Consider the following 24,627-nt stretch of genomic DNA (forward strand, 5'->3'; position numbering starts at 1 on the left):
GAGGGTCAACCTATGGGTACCCACAACTCCAAACTGGATTTGTTATGTAAAGAGGAATTGGAGGGTTTAGGGCATGATAACTTGGGGGTTATAGTGCATCTCCACCTTGGGACATTATGTCCCTAGAAGAATACTGACTTGAATGAGATACTGAGAAAATTTGGGATGATGCACAGGGCACCTACAAACTGAATCGTGACTAAATATCTGGGATCTAAAACTTAGACATAATACATGAACTGAGATGATCTTGCAACTACTGGGTCTTTCTATATTGGAATAGTCACAATCCTGAGATTTCTGATAGTAAGACTGGGTGGAAAGATGGGAAACCACACCATACAAACTTGTTGCTTGATTGGTAAATTGAATTACTGGCTGATCAATCTAACACATATTGAAAACTTATACTTAACTGAAGTAATTCTTGTTCACCTGAGACTAATGAAAATATTCGCATGAGTGCTGAGCACGAATGCGAAAACATACTAACTTATCTAATTAATTGAATGACTGGTAGCTGAATACTGGGTCTGCAAGATGGAACTATACTTAGTCTTGAGTAAGTGGACTGCAACTGCAGATTATTATGCATAAGAGATAAGGATTGACTAAGTGACATGAGATAGATGACCATGAATTGAAGGTAACTATATTATTTGAGAATACAACACCAGGAGTACAACACGATTTCTGAATAGTCTTGTAAATTAAGGTACTAGAAGGCTAACAACTGAGTGACTGATAATTGTACGCTATGGTCGAGTAAACTCAAAACTAAATTGAGTTACCGACCTGATTACTGGGCTAGGACTGGGACTGAGATTGTAGGTAACACGATAATTGAGACTGTAACTTTAACTAAGACTGTAGCTGGGATAGAATACTGGTTTTTGATAACTAAGGTTTAGACTGATACTGAAGTACTAAATTCTGATGGTTAAGTAACTGATAGCTGAAAGCCGTGGTTTTGTAGGTCAATCTGAGTCCTTTACTGAATATTGATTACTGAACAGACTTCTTAACTTACACTCGAGGGATAGAACATTATCCCAACGAATTCACCAAGGGATTTAAACTGAGGGTATAAATGATATAGTCTGAGTTTGGATGATCATTAGGAGTGGAGCATGAGTTATGTGAGCTGAGCATAATGTAAAACATGACATCAGTGTATGATTCATGAGCTGCATGACATGAGTCTGAAATTTTTGTACTCATGGAACATGATTCATAAAACTGAGTAAAATGGAACTCCTTATAATAGGAACTATAAGCGTACATGATTTTCACTAACATACACGAATATGAGTGATGATTATAGAGATAACATATGGGGCATAAATAGATATCATGATAACTGATGGGTTTTAAGGTTCTATAATACTATTCTGCGATGGTCTGTAGGATCACGCTCATTTTAAGAATAGACAAGGATGTCATCTATGAAGATTATGACGAACAAGTCCAAGTACTGGTTGAACACTCAGTTCATCAAGTCTATGAAATTTGTTTGGGCATTGGTAAGACCAAATGACATGACTAAGAATTAGAAGTGACCATACCAAGTTTGATAAGCCATTTTTGGAATGTCACCTTCTCTGACCCTGAGCTGATGATAGCTTGATCTGAGGTCTATCTTAGAGAAATTAACTAACATTCTGAAGTTGGTCAAACAAGTCATTTACTATGGAAAGTGGATACTTGGTTTTGACCATAAATTTGTTGAGTTGATGGTAATCTATGCATATTTTAAGAGAACCGTGTTTCTTTTGCACGAATAAGACTGGTGCGCCCCACGGGGACACACTGGGTTTAGTGAACCCCTTATCTAAGAGATTCTTCAACTGCTTTTCAATTCTCTAAGTTTCTCTAGTGCCATTCTGTATGGCTATAGGCTGAGTATCTGGAAAAAGATCAATATCGAAGTCTATTTCCCTTTTGGGAGAAATTCCTGGAAGATCTTTGGGAAAGACATCTGAATATTCATTCATGACTGGGACTAATTCAATACTAAGAGTCTCAGAGCTAGAGTTCTTAACATGAAAAGGATAATAAACATGTCCTTTAGATATCATTTTCCTTGACCGAAGGTAGGAAACAAACTGACCTCTGAAAGCTGAAGTACTTCCCATCCATTCTAGGATAGGTTCATTCGGAAATTGAAACTGGATAATTCTATTTTTGCAATTGACTATGGCATAGCAGAAATGAATCCAATCCATGTCGAGAATAACATTCAAAATCAGTTATCTCTAATTCGACTAAGTCTATTGAAGTTACTTTCTGAGATACCATAACCAGGTAGTTCATATATACCCACCGGCCTATGATGGTTTTACCCACAGGGGTAGAGACTAAGAAAGGCTCTACTAGAATTTTGGGACTGACTTTGAAATCAACTGCTATATAAGGAGTAACAAAAGACAAGGAAGCTCCTGGATCTAGCAAATCATAAACATGCAAGTGAAAGAACTGTAATGTACCAGTGACTATATCTAGAGAATTTTCCTGATCCTATCGGGACTAAAGAGTATAGAGTCTTATAGAGTCTATTTGGGTGCTACCCATTGGAGGCACTGGATGTGGCACCTACTGATTTGGGCGATCGAACTGAACTGAAGAATTGTTATACTAACTTTGTGAACCATACTTAGGACAGTATCAGACTCTGTGACCTGACTCATCACATCCAAAGAAAACATCACTACCAGCTCTGTAAATACCCTTATGATGCTTGCCACAAGTCTAACAAAGAGGATTGGTCTGGGCACTGCTACCACTACCCTGAGGTTTAGGACCTAGCACCCTATCTCTGAATTTAGGAACTGGAGCACTAGCTGGGGAAGGAACTGGAGCGGATGTCTTTGGGAAAAACTGATAACAGTTACCACCTTCTGACTTAGGCTGATCAAAATTGAAATTATTTGTTCTTGCTCTCTTATTTTGTTTCTACGCTTTCTCACCTCATTCTGCTGGGCATATGAATCATATGCCAGGGTGGGAAAACAACGTATTGATTGCTCTAAGATACTATTGAGTAAGATAAGGTAAGGGACTCGGTTCTAAATTCTCCATGAAAGACATGCTCATCCAGAGAATCTGCCTGAACGGGCGGAGGTGCAGACTGATTCTCAGTTCTACTTTAGTTAGACTTTTTGGGAGGCATGTTCTATAATGAAAGGGAGAAATGGTTAGACTGAGAGTTAAATTTGAGTTCATGCTCACTGGCATGACATGAATACTGAAAGAAGGTAAACTGTTTCTAAAACATCTCATAGCCTCCTGTACATAAGTGTGGTGCACAACACACTCATGCACAAGACTCTACTAGATGTGGATTATTAGACTTCCTAGGACACTGATGAACCTTAGGCTCTAATACAAAGTTTGTAACACCCTAAATTAAGTACCCGGAGTACTACATGGTGGTCATGACCCTGAAGGACCACAAGCTAACCCATGACTAATATCTGTACCTGAAAAATGCATAATATATTGTATAAATGTAGAAATAAAGGCTGAAAGGCCATAAGGTTCAAAACTAATAAAATGTAACATCTGAAAGTATGGTATATCAATACCAAAACAAACTGAAAAAATAATTGTTTGAACATACTATAGTCTAAAAATCCTTTAAAATTGAATTGTCTGAATAATGAGTTGATGGGACATGTCCCTAAATAACTCCAACTACAAAAATAAACTAAGTAATGAAGAAATAAAGTAACGATCATCTCGTCGAAGGATGAGGACTCAATGCTAACTCTGACCGCTGAAACTGGAAGGCTACTGATGCTCTAGAGCTCGTGCTTCTGAACCTATGGTGTAGAATAAAAATCCATAGCACAAATGCGTTTGTACGATTGAATTTTCTAGTATGCATGTGAGTAGGCTGAATGCAAAGGGTTCAAATGCATGAACAATGTTAACTAACTGTATAACATGAACGTGCGAATACATGCATGAATAAGTGACTGTAACTAAATTCATGATGGTGCTGACTACTAAGTATGGAAAATGATAGCATAAGTTACTGATAACTGATATAAATGATACTGAGTGACTATATCTGATAGTCTAGGTTCTGATAGAACTAGCTGAGTTTAGTACTGTGCTGAGTTGACTGTATCTGACTGTCCTAAAATCTAAAAGACTATCTGAGTTCTTTTACTGAGACTAATACTATGGGAAGTAATCATGTAACCAACATGCCCTAAATAATGCATTATAGATGAGTTAAGGTCTAATCTGTAACCCTAATTAGAAGGGTGTCAATACCATGCCACTGGTAAAGACAAGATGTGGGTGACCCTCATCTGGCAGTGTCCCTAAAAGAGAATGGTGGGACCCTCATCTGACAGTATCTATCCACCTCATCAACCCTCATCAATCAGTGTTGATGTCTCAACCTATTTTGGCTACATTGTTCTGGAATACAAGAATTGCTTCTAAAGATCACACCCTCAACTGTTAGTATGTGGCCTTATCCTTGGGTTCACTCGGTGCTAAATCCTACTCCCATCTAAATATACACTGAACATGATTAACTGAACTGAACTGCACTGAATACATTGAGTTCCATTGATTGACAAAATACTACTGAGATTACCAAATTTCTGAGCTTTATAAGATTACTGGGCTTGATAAGTTTACTGAGTTTTCCTGAGTTTTATGACTGACTGAATTCTACTGAACATGGCTTGACTGAGGATATCGTGAAAACATGACACTGGCTATAGGAACACATCCAAATTATCGTGTACAAGTACCCCCAAATATCGATAGAAGGAAACTGACAAGGCATGACATTCTTGAATCCATGACCAACATCAACAATCCATAATACAATAAGTTAGGGATTTCATGAAGTACATGGATATCATAATCTTGTACATAGTAGGAATGCATACACTCAATGTCATAATTTCATATTCCAATATCACGATCATTCCAACAAACATCTATATTGCACATCAATAGCACGGGAGTCATTTGAACATAAAGATAAAATATAAATCCATCACATAGTCACAATTGAGCTATATTACATAATTACTAGTGTCTTAGGCATTTTATCAAACACTTAGGTTGCATGAATTAAGGAATGGCATAATAATCAAATTGACATATCATAACCAACAAAAATTTATGGTTTTCAACTCACATACTAACATATTTTCATAAAAACACATAAAGATTCTAACTTGGGAATCATACCACAACAACCATATAAACATAATCAACCCCTAGCATGAATATCATAATCCATAGTTTAAAACTTAATTCTTGAGCTTCATGGATGAAAGGAATCCCTGAATTAACACTATGCATACCTTAGTTCTTGATTCCGCGAAGATTTATGGTGGAATTTTCTTGAATTTAAATCCCCAATTAAGAACCTTAACTTGTTCTTGAGAGAATTTTGAGAGAAGTGACTATTTTTTGGTTGAATTAGGGCTAAATCCTATGTTATAGGATTATATAGGGGTGGAAAATACCCATTCTGCCCTTAAAATAACTCAAAAATAGGGTGCTTACATCACTTGGGCCATAAGATATGCGGCGTACAACTTATTGTGTAAGCTAGGTTATGCGTCGTATAAATTATGGAATTATTTAGGTTGTGCGTCGCACAACTTATGGCATAACCATTCCAGTAGCCTTAGGTGATTTGTTAGGCGACGCACTCCACTTTGCAAAGCCATAACTTCTTGCTCGGGTGTCGGATTTTTATAAAATTGATATCGTTGGAAAGCTAATTTTATCCTATACAATTTAGTAGGTCTAAATATGCAAAAATACCACATATACATCAAGTTATGCTTACTCATAGATGACTCTTGCAAAATCAAACATTAAAACTTAATGGATTCAAAACCTCTTAGCTGGCCTTACTCTAAGTGACTCTTATGAACACTCTTAACACATCATAAGCTCTATTCTCACTAGAATACTCATCATAAGTTATGTACTCAAATATGAATCATAGGATAGGAGGTTTCATACATAGGAATAATGATTTATTTTTTATCTTAGAAATATATGGGGTATTACACTACCTCCCAGGGGTCACCCATCAGTTTGGGATTGCCACTCTTAGTCCTTTGGAACAACATTTTAGTGGATACACACAGCTAGTGTTAGTACCCGTGGCATGGTACTGACACCCTTCAAACTAGGGTCACATATTAGACCCCAAATTGCTCATTGGGGTATGTCGGCTAGATGATAGCTCCCACAGTCTCAGTTCATTATTCAGTATACTTTAGTTCAGGATAGTATTGACCATAGCAAACAGATATCAGTTATTCAGTTATTAGATTTTAGTATTTTAGTTTATAGATTATATTCAGAATAGGTTTTGTGTTTGTTATGCATTCTCAATATTTACAGATTTTACGCATTTTATTCTGTGATTTATGTTATTCATTCAGTCAATTATTACTCTTGTACATGAAACTATGCATATCTGCCTACCTTATTTTGCATACCAGTATATTTAAAGTACTGATTACATACTCATTTTCTTGCGCTAAGATGTATCAAATCATAGATTCGGACGCTCAATTCCCAAATCACGCATAGACTCTCAAGATTATCAGATGTAGCAGTGGTGAATCCTCATATTTTGAGGACATAGTTTATTTACCTCAGCTATTTTATTTTTTCTCAATCAGTTAGAGTTTGTTGGGGTTTGTCCCATCAGCTCCATAGTTAGTCAGTAGAGGCTTTTTAGACTAGTACAGATGGTCAGTCAGTTTTGTTATTATTTTATTAGTTTCAGACAGTTATTTTAAGATTTATGACCCAATATTGATTTTAGTGCTAAAACCTTATAGCTTATCAGTTGTTCTTCCGCATATGTTATTATTTTATTCAGTGCTTATAGCATATGCCAGCTCATGGGTTAGCTTGTGGTCCCTCAATACTATAAGCACCATGTGATGCCCAGGGTATAATCTCGGGGTGTTACACTGAGTCTCTCATATTTGGTACCCACACTACACTTCTACACCCTGCAGATCATAATACAAGTTCTCGTAGTTGACGTGTGCATCGTGCATAATGCTCCTGAATTAGAGATTTAGGGTGAACTCCTAATGTCTGAAATTGAACTTACTCTCCCTTACTTGTTGGATTGATCTTTATTTTGAATTTTGGGGATAGTACTATATATATGTGTTATACTTACCTTGTTATTTTATTTTGAGTTTTAGTACTGAATTCACCAGGTTTTTGGGTTATTTCTATATTTGTCTCTTGATTAGATTCATTTTTTGATGTTCTGTCCTTTTCTCTTTATAACTTGTTAATCGATGTTTAGGATTATGGTTTGGTTTTACCTACTGTAGGGATATGGTAGGTACCATCATAACCTAAGAAATTGGATCATGAAAAGTATATATTTATAGGTTTTTCATTGCATAGAATTCTATAGTAATGCATTTGAATCAGTTATCCTAATATGGTAAAAGTTTTAAGATTGATATGATATTATTTGTTATTGACCTGTTGGGACTTTTCTACCTGTAGGGTTATTTTAGTGTTCTTTACCCAATTTAGTTTTCTACTTAAGCCTATTCGGCTTATGATGTCTGCTGAGTACAAGTGAATAATACTCTCTCCTACTTTTCTGCATCCTTTTTGTGCAGGTCTTATTTTGATTGGCCCCACGCATAAAGATCTTGTATTTTAGAGGCATTTCAAAGTTGTTGTAAGCTTCTTGATTTAGGGTTATTCTAGGCTTCATCTTACTTTGTATTGTCTTATTTTCACACAATTTTGTACTTATTCATTTTCAATATATAGAGTCGCTTTTGTACTTATGAAAACTTTGACTTGGGATTTATGTATTCAGTTTTGGTTCAATTTTTCTTGTATGATTTTGAGGATGCATTGATTTGTTATCATCATTATCATCTTAATTCTTCCTTGTTTATATAATTAATTTTCTATGTTGATATTCTAATTTATTGAGTCGAGGCGCTCCTAGAATGGTGGGGTTGGAGTAGGTTGGTTGTGACACGACATCTCTACTTTTGATTTGAACCATGATTTTTAATTTAGTACTTTTATTTGATAGTATCCATTCTTAGGTTTAGCATAATCTTCCATGGTCATCAATCAAATTAAAAAAATTTCTACCTTGTAAGAATCCTATCTCACATTCAATGTTTATCTAGCCTTGTTAACGGATAATTTTACATATTTCTACTACTTTTGATCATTGCTACAAGAATTTGTCCTATCCCTACAAATTAAAAATTCTCTAGCATGGTCATGATTTCAACTTCTTTCTATCATCAAACAATGATTGATTTGCAAGGCGCATAGATTAATGTCTTGATATGAGCAGGGTTTGTAATGTTTGATTACTTTACTGGTGTTGGTTCACCACCTGATTGTGGCACCAATGGATGAAAATTATTTCTATTTTCTAGAGGGCTTTAGGCTATTCTTTAGCTTAAACCAAATTTTGAATACATAAAAATATAGGAAAGACTTTGGCTTTTGAGCATGCTTTTATTATTTATTAAATATGTCTTTGCAAATAAATTTTTCATTAGTAAAGGTAGTTCGAGATATACCCAGTCAATAAAAATATCAAGCTACCAATAGTAACATGATAAAAATATGATGTTTATAGGTTGGTGTTTTATAACTAGGTCATATGTTCAAACAAGAAAAATATTACATACATAAAATAAAATTCATATATTTGTTCATAATTTCTGAGTATTGCATTGTTAATAATGATCATTAAATTATACTTCATCAACAGAAATCAATATATCAAAGAACATAACCAAATGTACTTAATTATAACATAAACTCTAATATAAATTTCAACATCCATGTTAATTGGATATTTTGTGTTTAACATTGTATCTCCTCCAATGCCACTACTTTCATACTGAGGCGTAGTAACTTGATCATTGACCAGCATATTTGTTTGCCTTCAACTGAAAAGAAGAAAGTATTGTTAGTATTTCTAGATCATTTTAAATTCCTAAATTTTGCATATTGATGGCTACAATAACAACACCACTATCAAGAACAATAGAAAAAACTCATTTCATTTCCTCTCACTCTTCATGATTTTAGTAGAGAATATCTTATCAAAGCTGTAGAAGTTACTTCGCATTGTGCCCCAACTTAAAATATCAAACACTAAATCAATGACATATTCATTTACTTGATTATTTGTCATTTTAATCATTTTCACATTTAATACAAATCTTTAAACTAAGATGAGCGTAAGAAATAGATAAAAAAATATCTTTGTTAAAATTATAGGAATACTAACTTATTCAAAGTTTCGCCAGTTTAGGCTCCATGTATGGTATCTTCTACACCCTCAATATCAGTAAAAAATAGGAAATGACTAAATACGACTACGATTCAACTGTTTAAAATTAAAATTGAATTGTATAATTGTTCATGTCTGTTACTAATTCATCTCAAACTAAAATCATATATAGATAAAATATTATGATTTATTTGTATTAAATATAAAATTATAAGAATCATTATAGAAAACTAAAATATATGACAAAATGAGAAGGATGAGTCAGATTGACATAAGTAGAGAAAAACCTGTCTATCTTCAACCAATTTCTGTTGCTTAATATAAGCTCTAGCTTGTTTTTTTGAACGATAGGTTACGCCATTTGCTGCCTTGTAAGACTTCATGTCAAAAAAATAAATGAATAAATAAAAAATAACTAACATGTCTTGTAGAGATTGTTCTGAAAAAGTTTAAATTATATGTATCGATGTGTTTATGTGAACTTATTCTAATTACACAGGAGGAGAAAAAATGAAAAAGGAATTCTATGATACTAATTGTATTCAACCCTTTACCTTAATTATGCTAAATACATTGGGAGCATATCAAGTAACATTATCCATAATCATGTGTCTATGCGAATTAAATTTAAGCTCAACATCTAAAACTTTAAATTTGTGGTAATAATTATGTAATTAAATAAATAAATAATAAAATTTAAAATATTTGAATTAAAAATTATGAAATATGAGTTGGACTAATGATGTATCAAATATTAATGGCTCGTTCTATTCAAAGAAAAGTTATAATTAAATTACACGAAAAGAAATGATGTAGGAACTAATAATACATGTATTACCTTTTATTGGGTGTTTTATTCATTGCACTAAAATTAAATATAAGATATCATTTAAAATATTTATCTATTGGGTGTTTGGTTCATTGCAGTAAAATTAGATATAGAAAATATCATTTAAAATATTTATCTATTTTAAAATTAAACAACAAAGAGCTTACAATTACACAACGAATACTTGATATTTATAAGCTTCTATGAAATAGGATAATAGATATTTATTTTTTTGACACCTTATCCATGCAAAAATGATACATGGATAAGTCACCATGTTGATATAGGGCAAAAATATTACTAATATTAATCATATGGAATTTAAAATAATAATCCTACCTATTGTATATATAGATTTTTGCAATAATACTTCTAACTGAATGTGTCTTTAGATTGCAATAAACAAGGTGACAATATATATTAGGAGGGAAAAATAGTTGATAATAGTGTTTTAAAAGGAGAGGGTCTGAGGTGGGGCATTTTACGTAGCACGAGAGGTGTAAGACCCAGGAAATGGGGCATACATCCCATGGATTTTGAAGTGTATATCTTATCTGTCTTCATTTTTATAATTTTCTTATTAAAAATATAAGAAAAAATAATTTTTTCAATGATTCTAAAAATAGTTCAAATAAAGAACCAATTATATAGAAAAAAATATTATAATTATTATTTGAGAAAGGTAACAACACAAAAAATGATATTGCTTAGACAGTCTCTAAAATCGAAATCAACATTCATCTCCATATCTGCTAGTCATTCCTACTATCAACTAATATCTTCATGAAGGTCCAGTAATGTAAGGATTTTTAATGAAGGAAATATTTACATAGAAGTTAGTAAGATTGAGATTATTGATATAACGATCGTAATGTATAAGTTATTAATTCTGTAGAAAATTCAGTTTGAGTTATTGGGACAGTGTTTAATTATAAAAAAATATTAAGATTTTAAATAAAATAAATTTTTTGAACTCTTTCAAATTCAGTATTTTTAAATGGAGATGCAAATGCATCCATGGTGGGTGTGCAATTTATTTTGTTAACTATTTGACTTTGAATACAAGGGCTTTATATGCTTTGATTATTCAATTATATATTCCTAATTTGTGAATTTTTATTCATATTTTAACCCAATATAAAATAATACAACATTGTTGTATCACTTGTGAATGAATTACTTATACCATAAAAAGATAAGCCACCAACATATCATAACTTATGTAGCATGTTATGGAAGTTATTTTATACATTGTGGTACTTAATTAAAATATCCCTTGGATATGTATTAAATAAAAATATATTCACATATGTAAATTATACCCAAAACTAAAAAAGATTGGTGTACTGACCTTATAAGTATCGCCCGTACGTTTACCAGTTTTGCGAGTACGTTCAATAATTTTCCATCCAGCAGGCAGCCAAGAATCATCAGCAACACTGCTAGATTGACTACTTCTCCTTTTTTTCTTGACTGTCACCTCATCCTTCTCATTGCTAGGTTGTTCAAATTCTAGCTCAATCTCAAATGTACAGTTGTTCTCTATGCTAATGATAGATGGTGGAACTAAAGCTTCATGTACAAGCTCAGTAAAATCAAACTTTTTTAGATCATCTCCTGTATTTGTGTTGAAAATTCTACTCAATATATGTAATATTCAATCAAGAATCTAATAAACTATTCTATTTAGAATACGAAACTCATAAGCTTTAAATCTTACCTTCACCATCGTTAATCCAGGTCAGAACTTCAGCTTCATCTACAAATTCAGCAAAATCTAACATCTTTTACATAGATTATGTATATTTTCTTAAAAATCAACTATATATAAATAATGTATAAATAGTCCAATAAATTATATTTTTGAAAATTCACAGTCCATACAAATAAAATTTTGTGTTCGCCTTCGTTGGTTATACTAGAAGCTAGTGTTTTGTTGATGGAGTTGGTAGATAGTAACATCTTTGAATTAGATCCTGAATTTGTATAAGTGTTTATTAAAAATTTAATAAGTATAAAATCTTTCGTTCACCTTTATTAATCAGGGTTAAAGCTAACTTTTGCCTACAGGTTCTGTGGAACTCAATAGTTTTGACTCAAATCTTATATATATATTTTTTAACTTTACAAAATATGTAATTTTTATAAAATTTAATTAATTTTTCTAAAATTAAGAACTCATAAGTACAACATTTACCTTTATCTTCACTAATTTGGATCTCATTAAGATTTTCATCGATGTGTATTGCAAATTCATACCTCGACTCTGATCCTATACATTTTAAAAATAAAATTAGAATCATTATTTAGTAAGAATTTTATAAATTATATTTTATACCATAAAGTTAAAATCTTACCTTGAACACTGCTAATAAGGCCAATTTTTTTGTCTATTTGATATTTTTCTTCAAATGATTGTGGCTTAGATTTTGAATCATCAAGCACATCGTCTTTGTCAATTCCAAACTCTTTTCCTCTTCTGTCCTCTCTCAAGGCTTCAAGGATTGAATCCGATGAAACATCAGAAAATATATATGAACACCAATCTAGAAAATCACTAGTGTTCAAACTTTCTACCATTTTTAAAAATTAAATCTTTTTCCTCTTTTCCTATGATGGAACCAAAAAATTAAGCATCATCTATATTGTTATAATTGTATAGAAAGAACAAATACTAAAGGATATATATGAACCTAGATGATTTGTATGAGAAAGTCTATTCTTAGAAATGTTATGAATTTCTACTATATTTACTTTTTCATAAATATTGTGCTCTCTATTATAGAGATTTACATAATAGAGTATAAGATTTCAAAAGTCAAAGTTTATTTGAATTCAAAAATAAATTATTTACCTTTAATGAAAGATATTCCTTTTTTAATAAAAGATATAGTAGTTACCAATATGATAATTTAAAATTTTTTATCGATTATGATGTTTTAGTAAGTACATTATCTGGACCCAAAATTATGAATTTGGAGTGCTAGTAAATGCATTCCCAATTCTATATATATAAAATCTTGCAGAGATTTTCTATTTTATGTGTTTTTCTATCATTTCGCTTTTCATAGTTGGCTTATGAAATTTGTGTTTTAAGGTATAGTTAGTATGATTCTCAAGTTGGCTGAATGAGAGTTATGCATGCTTTTCATTTTGTAAGTTTTGTAGGTTAGTTTGGTTGACAAATGTCAACTATAATACCCCACATGTTTTATAATTATATTTTGATAGTTCCTACAAATTTTGATATGTTTTTCTGGTAGTATCATGGATGTGGGGGGGGGGGGGGTAGGGTAATGGGTCAATATTGTAAGGGAATTTTTAAAATAAATTTTGGGGTCAATGTATCATCAAAACAATCAGTGTCTGTATTAAGGTCGTGCAATGGAGGTAAGTACTGAGCCAAATGCCCAAAATAGTTTGGCACTATGGTAAGTTCATGCCACGCGATGATATATGTTGCTGGCCTGGCGCATTAGTCCCGTGCCATGCCACTGCCCCTGACAACGTATTTCCTCTATTTTTCTTTTGTTTTTTCAATGAAAAATCAGTCCTTTTGTAATACCCCAAAAAATTCAATTCAATATTAGCAACATGTTTCAAACTCATGCATAGTATATCATGGTTCTTTGGTAGTTTTATGATCAAGTTTGGTGTGAATTAACGTATCAAATATGTCCTAGCTATTATGCGAATCAAAATATTCCATACCGATTGAATTCTTGAGAAGGATATTGGTATCATCAACTTCAAATGAGTATATCTCTCACTATGCTACGAATTTTTAATCTTATGACATACCAACGGATAGATAATTTAATAAGCTTTCCATCGATACTAAATTCGCCTAAAACAGACACCTGATGAGGAAGTTATGGCTATTTTAAGTTTCTGCTGTAAGACGAATGCCATTTCAGTGCATGGTGTGTCGGGTCGGACGCCAAAATGGCAGTTGTCAATTTCCATAAAGCCTCTGTGACAGCCCTAATTCGCTCCAAGCTTCCATGTCACAATAATTGGCATTTTACCGAGGTCCGCATCGGGCTGGGACCCTAAATCGGGATAAATTTTGCATAATTTTCAGTTTTCATTTTAAACTCCTCAAGGGCAATATGGTAACTTTCTAAAACCATATATATACTCTTTAAACACGTGATTGAAAACTCAAAGCATCTCTTTACATTAATTTTATCAAAATTCACTCAAGAATAGTTAAGAACAAGTCTAGGGTTTCTATTGGGGTTTCAAGCTTCAAGCAAATTCAACCGTAGATTCCATGAATTCTTAATCTAAGGTATGCGTAGTGTTCATCTATGGATCCAATCCATTCATAGATTTTAAGAACTATGTTTTTAAATGTTATTTTGTAAACTTTTTGTGGTGATATAATAATGTACATGTTGATGATTGTTGTTTAAGTTTCAAAATGATATCTAAAGATGTTTTCATGAAATATATGTGGTTGTTAGTTTAAAAAAATGAACTTTAGGTGGTTTGATGTGATGCAAGTATGAAATCCACCTACGCTTTCAACAATGCATGCAAGGTGTTTGACAAAATGCCTAGGATTCTAGAAACCCATAATTACATGATTCCATAATATCTAAATGACAAGTCCCTATTATCTATACACTTCTATATGAATTTCCATGCTATTTCTATGTTGTTGTTGTTGTGGCATGAAGCATGTGTGATAATGGAAATATGAATTATATACACGAAGTATATCCATGCTCTCCTGACCATGTTGAGATGTGAATAAATACATGAAGTATACTATCCCCTACTTATAATATTGTGAGTTGTGGACTTTAATATTGTGATCAAGTCATGTCATGTGTGCCAGTTTCCTTGTATCGAGTCCTGGGGGTATTCTTACCCAAAAAATATAGTTGTGTGCCTAAAGCCATGTCATGTACCATGATAAATCTCAGTCAAGCTATACTCTACAGAACTCAATCAGTCCCGTGACTTAGGAAACATCAGAAATGTCATGATCTCAGTTAACTCTCAGATAATAGTACTACTCCATCAGTCAACGGATCTAAGTTATTCAGTCCATGTACAGCCAGTTGAATCATGTTCAGTCCCTTCATATGCGAGTAAAAGTTAGCACCGAGTGAACCCAAGGATGGGAACTCACCTGACAGTTCAGGGTGTGATTCTTAGCAGACATTCTTGTGTTCCAGAACTATGTAGCCAGTGTAGGTTAAGAAATCTTAACCTGTGAGATTTGGGTTGATGAGGTGGCTTAACCTGCCAGTTTAGGGTCCCACCATTCTCACTTTGAGTACCTACCAGATAAGGGTCACTCACAACTGTCCTTACCAGTGGCACGGTATTCACACCCCTCCTGTTGGGGTAGAGATTGGACCCCAGATTAGCCGTAATGGTATACATGGGGCATGTCAGTTAAAAAACTACCTCCCATATTTTTAGTATTAGTCTTAGTAACAAAACTCAGACATTTCTTCAGATATCAATATACCAGAACTATTAGATACAGTCAAATTCAGTTATAGCACGGGACTCAGAGAGTTCTACCAGATTCAGGACTATCAGACACAGTCACTCATGTTATCAGAACAATAGTTCCAGTCATGTATTAGAGTACAGATTTACCTACCACGTAATCACAATCTCAGTTACTATGTATGTATGTTTGTACTTTTACGTTTATATCAGTCTGTCAGTTAGCATTATTCATGCATGTAAACCCTTTGCATTAGCCTACCTCACTCGTATACTCAGTACTCCAGTTGTACTGATGCATTTGTGCTATTGTGATTTCTTTTCATACTATACCAAAGGTCCAGAGCCACGAGTTCTAAACCAATAGTAGCTTTCCAGTCGCAGTGTTGCAGTGAGTCCTCATCCATTCGAGGATAATATGATTTGATTTATTCATTTATTACTTCAGTTCAGTTTTACGGAGTTAGTTGAAGACATGTTCCTTCAACTCCTTATTTAGATAATACTTAGAGGCTTTCAGATTTAGTCAGATTTAGCTATCAGATTCAATATTCGATTTTATATTCAGTTGTTTTGGGTATTCATTACCCCATGGGTGTTACTATATCCCTTTAGTTGAACCTTATGGCCTACATGTTCAGGTTTTCCGCCTATTATATGTATATTATGAAGTGTATAGGTACAAATATCAGTCATGGGTTAGCTTGTGGTTCCTCAGGGTCATGACTACCGTGTAGCATTTCGATTCAGAAAATTGGGGCGTTACACATTTATACCCTAAATGGCCCTATAATCGTGGTATAATCAGCCTCAACACTTACCAAAATTTCAACATTCATTCTCAGCTCAACTCTCAAGAAAAAAAATAAGGATTTTCTCCCCAAAATCTAACTTTCAAGGCTCCAATTTCAAGCTTTGCATCAAGAAATCATCAAGTATTTTCTTTCATCCTTATGCCCACATACTTTGTTTTCTTTAACGAATTATAGATTTACCAACTAATATTCAAATATAATTTTCAAGATCTTGATTTTTATTCTCATAAATAAATTTTTTTATACATTCTTATTAAATTTAGGACCTTAGTTGGTTACTTATCACAACATCTGTATGTTTAATCGTATGATGCGCTTTGCCATCATTTTTATATAACATTCATAATTTAGTAAATATTATAGGAGTTTTAGTATGATATGAACTACTGAGCATGAAATCAGCACAATGAACAAAGAATCATTATGAAAATCATGAATTTTACTCATGATTGTGAAACAAACACTGAAGCATGAATAATTTTCAGACTTTATTACAAACTAGTTATGTTTATTTCATAATAAATTTTACATTGATTGAGCATTAGTATTTTAGGAGTAGTAATGAGCACCAATAAGATGTGACATTATCAAATTTTACATTGATTGAGCATTAGTATTTTGAGAGTAGTAATGAACCATCATTATAACTATCAAATTCTTAGTGTTGTGAGTTATTTTTTTATGAAATTTCATGTTCTAGTCATATCATAGAAATTATCATGAGTAGTTGCATTCTTCATAAATGACGGTATGAACAACAGATGACTTGTGAATTCATGCATTGATGGTTAAATATTTAGTCCATAAATTTCATATATTTTAGGATACTTTCAAATAAAGTATCTTTTACTCAGTCTCAAACATCAGAATTAGTAAACTATGACATTATTAGTTTGCAGACCCTTATAGTAATATTTGATTAAGCATATTCTAAAATTGTAGTTTATGATTATACATACTAGTAAACTATTACCATCTCCATGGGTCAAGATTTAGGGTTTTAATTCAAGCCTTCTAGAGTTATTCTAAGACTTAGTCCACCTATATTAAATTGCATTTATTCTAGCCATTTCAGGCCTTCCATAAATGTACAAGTCATAGTGTTTAGAAATACATGACATATTTATTTATATATTTGTGTGTGTGTACGTGTGTGCGTGTGCATGGATGTACGTGTGGGAAACTGTGTGTACGTTCTCATATCATGATCATGATCTTTGTCTCATAATGGAAACATACATGGCATGCATGATCTCCAGATATATCATTAGTGCTCTTGAAAACTCTTTCATAAAAGTAATTTCCTAGTTATTATGGTATTTGAAATGCTATCAATATTCATGAATTAGTTTTCTTATAAAATCAAAGTTCACTAGTAGTATGGTATCCAGTTATGACATCCATGATTATGGACAGGTTAACATCTAGATATGTCATCTCATTAGGCTATCAACAATGTCAGTTAGGAGTAATACTTAGCAAAGAATTGGACTAGGGTTCAGCAAAACCCAAGTCCTAGAATTACATGTCATCATAGGTTAAAGAGGGTGTTCTTATTAGTTGAGAATTTCTCTCTTTCAAGAAAGTACTTGTTAGTTGAGAATGAATTTTTTACTAAAAATAGGCTTATGAGTGATTACGCCAACCATGGTTCGTACCCTTGGCAAGGTATTAAACAACCTCCTAACTTGGGTTATAGGTTGGGTTTCACGTTGCTTAAATGGTCTATATTAGTTAATAGTATCTTCTATATTTAAGACTCATATCTTGAATTGGCCTTATATTTAGTTTATTTACTACTGTATTAATCAGTTGTATTTTTATTTAATTAGTTATTGCATTAGTTTACATTTATCTTTCTCATTTTCAGTTCAGCCTTGTATGCTTAGCATGTTCGGTTCTATTATTGAACAATACATTTCTAATATGCTCATTACTTTCAATATACTGACCAAATACTATCTTTTGTGATATATTGTATCCAAATATAGGTTCAGAAGCTCAACATCTAGCTCATGGTTAGCATAATCTCGTATCACCTCAATAGAAGAGTTTGGTGAGTCCTTATCTTTTGAGGATATGACTAATATTTACTTTCTTTATTTTAGTTATTTAATTTTTAGACAGTTAGAGTTAACTAGGATCTTGTCTAGTAACTCATCTTAGTAGAGGCTTTTAGATAAACAAACTAGTGTGTTCTTCATTATAATTTATTAGATGTTATTAATTTTATTTCATTATTAAAAATTATTTAAATCATTGATACATTATTTATATTTTATATTTCTCTTAGTGAATCTCGGTTTAAACAGTATTCTTAGTGTCATGCTAGACAATGGGTTAGCTTGGGGTCACTTGTGACTCTAGGTACTGCGTTACGATTAGGGGGTAGTATCGAGTCATGACACAAAGTATATTGAATCCTCTTGACGAGATGTATACATCAAAGTATATATATATATAGCTTACATGGTTTATGTCAGTTAGGAGAATCTCCTATATTAAATTAGTTTAAGAATTTTAAGTGTATGTGGCTCACTGAATTTGTTAACTTATGTTAATCTATGTATATGAAATTTTACTATCATCTTTATTCATGAAGTTGGTTAGTCCTTATATACTTAATGTGCATGTTTTTGTCACATCATTCCTATCACTTTTACATATTGCACATATCCACCATATACTAAATACATTCCATAAGTACGTATCACATACTTTTTGTTTTGTATATCCTATTATGATGTATGTTCTGGTACTCACCCTCAGCATCATGATTAACTGCGATCACCAACACCTATTACCTTTTAGTTGGTGAATCCTCATAATCTGAGGACTATCAAAATGTTTCTTACTTTTAGCAGCTTAGAATTATATTTAATTTAGACTTTCATGTTTTGGGTCAGTTAGGAGTCTATCCCAGCGACACTTTAGTCTTTTAAAGGCATGTATAGATGTAGCATTATTTTAGCTTACATTATTATTAGAATTACTTTCAGTTTATGTTGATAGTTTTTAGACATGAGATTTCATATCCTTATATTATTGAATAAATATTAGATTTTTCTCATGAATTTAACTAAATAGAAATGGTTTAGTGCCCATTCCACATGTTAGCGTTGGATTGTTGTAGTCTTAAGTATTTTATAATGTCTAGAGAGTAGTCTTGGGGCGTTACAAACATGGTAGCAGAAAACGTTATCTCCACGAGTTCCACTACTTTCTTACTAATGCGTAGTAACTTGATCATTGACCATCATATTTGTTTGCCTTCAACTGAAAAGAAGAAAGTCTTGTTAGTATTTTACGATCATTTTTAATTCTCAAATTTTGCATATTGATGGCTACGATAACAACACCACTAACAAGAACAATAGAAAGAACTCATTTCATTTCCTCTCACTTTTCATGATTTTAATAGATAATATATTATTAAAACTATAGAAGTTGCTCCACATTATGCACCAACCTAAACTAGCACACACCAGATCAATGAAATATTTATTTTTATCAGTCATTCTAATTATTTTCACAATTAATACAAATCTTTAAGCTGGGATGATAGTAACAAATAGACAAGAAAAATGTCTTTGTCAAAACTTTAGGAATACTAGCTTACTTAACGTCTCCTCATCTTGGACTCTATGTATGGTAGCTTCTAAATCTCCAACACCTGTAAAAATAGGAAATGACAATATACAACTACGATTTGGCTGTAAAAAAGTTGAAATTACTATAAACTTGATCATTGATCATGTCACTTACTAATTCATCTAAAACTAAAATCATTTATCAAAAAAATATTATGATTTCTTTGAATTAAATATAAATTAAAAGAATCAAGACAAAAAATTAAAAAATATAGTAAATGAAAAAGAGGAGTCGGATTGACATAAGTAGAGAAAAACCTGTCAGCTTCTGTCAATTTTTATTGCTCAGTATAAGCTCTAGATTGCTTTTTTGATCAATAGGTTACGCCATTTGGTTTCTTGTAAGATTGCATGTCGAAAAAATAAAATGAATAGCTCACATGTTTTGTAGAGATTATTTTGAAAAAGTTTAAATTATGCGTATTAGTGTGTTTTATGTGTATTTTTTCTAGTTACAGTAGGTGAGAAAAAGTGAGAACGAAATTCTATAATACTAATTGTGTTTGACCCTTTACCTTAATTATGCTAATTACATGGAGAGAATATCAAGTATATATCATTATCCTTAATTATGTCTCTATGCGAATTAGATATGAGTTCAACATCTATAATGCTAATAATTATAAAATTTAATAAAGAAATAATCAAAGTTAAAGTTTTTAAATATAAAATTACGAAATATGAGTTGGATTAATGATGTGTCAAACATTGATGGATCATTCTATTCAAATAAATGTTATAAATAAACTACACGAAAAGGACTTATGTAGGAATTAATAATACATGCATTTTTTTTTATTGGATATTTGATTCATTGCACTAAAATTAAATATAAGATATCATTTAAAATATTTGTCTATTGGGTGTTTGGTTCATTGCACTAAAATTAGTTATAGAAAATATCATTTAAAATGTTTATCTATTTTAAAACTAAACATAAAGAGCTTACAATTACACAACGAATGCTTGACATTATGAGCTTCTATAAAAAAGGACAACAAATATTTGTGTTTTTCGGCACCTTATCCATAAAAAAATGATACATGTATAATTCACCATGTTGATATATATAGAGAAAAACTATTACTAATATTAATTATATGAAATTTAAAATAACACTCAAAGATGGTATAAATAATACCTAATGTATACATAAACTTTTTTTCGTAATACATAATGATATAGGAAAGGTGTTGACTTTCCAAAATGCTTTTATTGTTTATCAAATATGTCTTTTCCAATCGAGTTTTTCTTTAGTAATGGTTTTTCGGGATATACTCTTTCAATAAAAATATCATGTTACCATTAGTGGCCTGATAAAAGTACGATGTTTATAGGTTGGTGTTTTATAACTAGGTCACATTTTCAAACAATATAAATATTGAATAAGTAAAATGAAATTAGCACATTTATTCATAATTTGTGAGAAGCGCATTATTACTAATGAACATTAAACTATCCTTCATCAACAAAATCAATATATCAAAGCCACATACACAAATGTACTTAATTATATCATAACCTCTTATCAAAATCTCTACATCCACATTAATTGGATATTTTTTGTTTAATCCGTCAGTGCTACCACTTTCATACTAATGCGTAGTAACTTGATGATTGACCAACATATTTGTTTGCCTTTAGCATAAAAGAAGAAAGTATTGTTAGCATTTTTGGATCATTTTCAATTCCCAAATTTTGCATCTTGATGGATATAATATTAACACGACTAGCAAGAACAATAGAAAGAACTCATTTCACTTCCTCTTACTCTTCATGGTTTTAGTAGAGAATATTTTATCAAAGCTATAGAAGTGCCTCCTCATTTGAACCAACCTAAAATATCAAATACCAGATCAATGACATACTTATTTACTTGATTATCAGTCATTCTAATTATTTTCATAATTAATACAAAATTTTTAAACTGGGATTAATGTAAGAAATTGATAAGAAAATTGTCTATGCCAAAATTATAAAAATACTAGCTTATTTAAAGTCTCGCCAACATAGGCTCCACGTATGGTAGCTTCTAAACCTACAACGATTGTAAAAAATTGGAAATGACAAAATACGATGATGATTTGGCTGTAAAAAAGTTGAAATTACCATAAACTTGATCATTGATCATGTCATTTAATAATTCATCTCAAACTAAAATCATATATAGAGAAAATATTATGATTTCTTCATATTAAATATAAAACACTAAGAATAATGATAGAAAATATAAATATATGTTAAATGAAAAGGAGGAGTCGGATTGACATAAGTAGAGAAAAATCGATCACCTTCAACCAATTTCTGTGGATCAATATAAACTCTAGCTTGCTTTTTTGATCGATAGGTTACATCATTTGGTGCCTTGGAAGAATGCATGTTGATAAAATAAAATAAATTAAAAATAACTCACATGTCTTGTAGAAATTTTTTTGAAAAGGTTTAAATTATGTTTATTAGTTTGTTTACGTTTATTTATTCTAATTTCACTAGGGAGGAAAATTAGAAGAAAATTCTATGATACTAATTGTGTTCAACCCTATACCTTCATTATGCTAATTACATGAGGATCATATCAAGTAAAATTAGCCTTAATTATGTATCTATGCGAATTAGATTTGAGCTCAACATCTAAAATGTTAAATTAGCGACAGTACATATGAGATTTAATAAAGAAATAATCAAAGTTAAAATTTTTAAATTGAAGATCACGAAATATGAGTTGAACTAATGATGTGTCAATCATTGATGGATCGTTCTATTCAGACAAATTTTATAATTAAATTATATGAAAAAGACTGGTTTAGGAATTAATAATACATGAATTATCTTTTATTGGGTGCTTGGTTCATTGCACTAAAATTAGATATAGTAAATATCATTTAAAATATTTTTTCTAATTTAAAACTAAACAACAAAGAGCTTACAATTACACAACGAATGCTTGACATCTATGAGCTTCTATGAAAAAGGACAATAGATATTTATTTATTTGACACATTATCCATGTCAAAATGATACATGAATAAGTCTCCATTTTTATATAGGAAAAAATATTCGTAATATTAATCATATGAAATTTAAAATATTAATCCAAGATGGTATAAACTAATACCTATTGTGTACATAAACTTTTTGCCATAATACTTCTAACCGAATGTATTTTTAGATTAAAATAAACAAAAGGTTACAATATAAATTAGGAGGATAAAATAGTTGATAACAGTGTTTTAAAAGGACATGGTGTGAGGCAAGGCATTTTACGTAGCACAAGACGAGACCTAAGTCCCAAGAAGAAGGGCGTAAGTTCCATGAATCTTTGAGGCGTATATCTCATCTATCTTCATTTTTATCATTTTATTACTAAAAATACAAGTAAAAATAATATTTTCTATGATTCTAAAAATAGTTCAAACAAGACACCAATTATATAAAAAAAATATTACTATTATTATTTGAAAAAGGTAACAACACAAAAAATGATATTACCTAGATAATCTCTAAAATCACAATCAACATTCACCTCCATATCTGCTAGTACTTCCTACTATCAACTAATATCTTCATGAAGGTTCAGTTAAATAAGGATTTTAATGAAGGAATTAGTTACGTAGAAGTTAGTAAGATTGAGATTGTTGATATACCGATCATAATATAAAAGTCATTAATTTTTATGAAATTCAGTTCGAGTTAGTAAGACAATTTTTAGTATTCTAATAATATTAACTTTGTAAATGAAATAAATTTTTAAAACTCATTCAAATTCAGAATTTCTAAATAGAGATGCAAATGCACCAATGGTAGTTTTGCAAATTATTTTGTTAACTATTTGACATTGAGTACTAGGATTTTATGTGCTTTGATTATTAAATCATTTATTGCTAATTTGAAAATTTTTATTCATATTTTAACTCAATATAAAATAATACAACATTATTGTATCACTTATGCATGTATTACTTATACCATCAAATATATAAGCCACCAAATATATCATAATTTATGTAGCATCTTATGAGAGTTATTTTACACATTATGGTACTTAATTAAAATATCCCTTGGGTATATATTAAATGAAAATATAATCACATATATAAATTATACCCAAAACTAAGAGAGATTGTTGTACTGACCTTATGCGAGTACTTTCAATCATTTTCCATCCACCAGGCAACAAAGAATCATCAATAACCCTCCTAGATTGATTACTTTTTTTCCTTGTCTTTCACTTCATCCTTTTCATTGCTAGGTTGTTCAGATGCAAGATCAATCTTAAATGGATTGTTGTTCTCCATGCTAATGATAGCTGGTGGAACTAAAGTTTCTCTATGCTAATGATAGCTGGTGGAACTAAAGCTTCTTCTACAAGCTTGATAAAACATAACTTTTTTTGCTCATCTCTTGTATGTGTATTCAAAAATTTACTTAATATATATAACAATATATTAAGAATTTAATAAACTATATTTTTTAGAATGCAGAATTCATAAAGTTAAAATCTTACCTTCACCATCGGTAATCCAGGTCAAAACTTTAGCTTCATCTAGA

The sequence above is a fragment of the Capsicum annuum genome, unplaced genomic scaffold (genome assembly GCF_002878395.1).
Source record: "Capsicum annuum cultivar UCD-10X-F1 unplaced genomic scaffold, UCD10Xv1.1 ctg1489, whole genome shotgun sequence".
In the NCBI taxonomy this organism is placed as follows: domain Eukaryota; kingdom Viridiplantae; phylum Streptophyta; class Magnoliopsida; order Solanales; family Solanaceae; genus Capsicum; species Capsicum annuum.